Source organism: Oryzias melastigma, linkage group LG20 (assembly GCF_002922805.2).
Source record: "Oryzias melastigma strain HK-1 linkage group LG20, ASM292280v2, whole genome shotgun sequence".
NCBI lineage: Eukaryota > Metazoa > Chordata > Actinopteri > Beloniformes > Adrianichthyidae > Oryzias > Oryzias melastigma.
Genome location: NC_050531.1, coordinates 618,146 through 620,332, shown reverse-complemented (window position 1 = coordinate 620,332; position 2,187 = coordinate 618,146). Strand labels below are relative to the sequence as shown.

The 2,187-nt window shown below is 48.0% G+C and overlaps 1 long non-coding RNA gene across 1 annotated transcript; it reads left to right on the top strand.

The window, feature by feature from the left end:
- Positions 1-221: 221 nt before the first annotated feature.
- LOC112151169 lies at positions 222-1,176 on the top strand. Its single transcript, XR_002920089.2, has 3 exons — positions 222-434; positions 601-733; positions 888-1,176. It is a non-coding gene; the product is annotated as an uncharacterized LOC112151169 (long non-coding RNA).
- The last annotated feature ends 1,011 nt before the right edge of the window (positions 1,177-2,187 follow it).

Genomic DNA, 2,187 nt, shown 5'->3' with positions numbered 1-2,187 from the left:
AGCATCCAGATGCGCAGCAGCAGGGCGGGCTCCTCGTGGCGTCGGAGAGAGCAGCTCCCGGCGGGCGTTTCCAGTGAAGGTGACGGTGATGCTGATGATGATTATCTCGTTAGAGGAGCGTTCTGATCGCTCTCACCTGCCTTCCAGGTGATCTGACTGCATCCCAGCATGCTTCATAATGGCCGTCGCCGGCTATTGTTACTGAAGGGGAGAGCCCCCGCTGAGCCCCTCATGCCTGAAAGGACGGGGTCCCACAGACCCTCCTGAAGAGACGGAGACGCCACAAAGACAGCGCCGCGTGAAGTAGCTTCAAACGCAGGTTTCACTGGAGGCGGAGCCCGCCGCCGCTCAGGCAGAGAGGAGGCTTCCTTTAATGTGACCAGGAGGCGGTGGGAGTTCCTCCCACCATCACTGCCTTCAGCTGCAGGCTGCAGGTAAACAACAAGGTCCTTTTATTTGAACAACAGCTCAATACTTCTCTCCCAAGGAGCAGCAAGTGTGAGAGTCAGGATTTTGTGGGGGGGGGGGGAGTAAACAGATTTGGGGGGCAAGAGGGAATGCCGCTAAAGAACTTGTACTTTCCTGAACAACTGCCTCCAGGACTCAGCCTGAGAGCAGAACCACTGCAGGCAGAGCCGGCGTGGAGAAGTTTCACGGATAAAGCTGACAACTCCAGCAGGATGGAGATCATCCTGCAGCACCAATCCCAGGGTCCTCATTGGCTGAAGACGTGGTAGGTCCAAAACTGACCAATCACAGTTCATTTAGCGTCAAATATCACATAAACTGAACTAAAAGTTATTTTTCTGAAGAAGTCCTGAGTTCTTGTTAGAAGCAGCATCTTCATCTTGAAAAAAAAATCACTGAAACTCTCAAACTGTATCCAGAAACACTCGGATCGTGTGAAGCAGCAGCTCTGTGGATCTGCATGGTGGGAATTCACTGAAGCTTGCTGGAATCCTGCAACAAAACGAGGATTTCTGTGCATGTTAGCATCAATAAACCTCTAAGTTTAAAGCTGCATGTTGGCTCTCAGAAACACTAAACTCCACGTGATGGTGGCGTCAGGAACACTAATGAAGAAAGAAAGACTGCGTCCAGATGCTGTGATTCAGTCAGACGTCTCCAGACGTTTTCACACCACAGACTGGTTCATGTCAGACAATATTTTCATGGACCTGCCGCCTCAAGCTGTGGTGCAGTTTGTGCAGGAGCAACGTACCGGGACGACACCTGCAGACGACTCACCAAACCTGCGGTCAGACGGAGAGCCAGGAACGGCCGTAACCTCAAGGAGCTTGATGGTCGACTGCAGAGCAACTTCACATAAGTCCAGACACTTTGATGAGAGCTTCCAAGCCGGGTTACACGGAGCTGGCTGACAGGACAAAGAGTTAAGGAGTGGCTGAACGTCCAGGTGATGAGGAAGTCTGGCTGAGCAGAGTACATAACCCCGGCAGCAACCATTCAGAATTGATTAAATCCAACCCAGCTGTTGGAAGGAAAGGATGAGCAGGAATTCCAAAGGTGTATGAAGACAATCAAGGTACAGTAGGATTAGCAAATAATCCAGTTAAAAGACATAAAATACTTCATCAGATCAACTGTAAATAGTGGAAAAATACTTTTGGAGTACTCTCCAACAGAGCAGTTGTTGATTTGTTTACCAAACCTGCAACAACATTCAAGCTGGAAAAATTTGGGAAATTTGTATTTGGATATCTTTGAATGTTTGTCAAGAACGTGGTGTTATGGGATCAAGTGTGGGTGTTAGGAGGTGATCCCAAATACCAGTTCTTTTCTACATTTTAGTTGTGTGTCTTTTATTTTGAAATAAATTCTCATTTCCTGTTTGGTGATGAGTCTGATCTGGGTGTGTCTTCATAAATACGGCAATCACTCTCAGCTGTGACTGTGGCTGAGAGTGGAATCAGAAACAAAGGAATTGTTTGTGACAGCGATTCATCACTAAAATTTAAACTTTATTGTGGTGCTCATTGACACAGTAGTCCAGGTTCCATACCGTTGTGACATTCAGAACCTGCCAACAACAGGGTTCTCAAACTGGCAGCCTGCGGGCCCCCAAGTCAGTATCTTTCACCCCCCCTTAGTAAGAAGGTTCAATGTCTTCTAACCAATATCTTCTGCGTGTCCATGCTTCTTTCATGACAGCTTTGTATTTGCTTT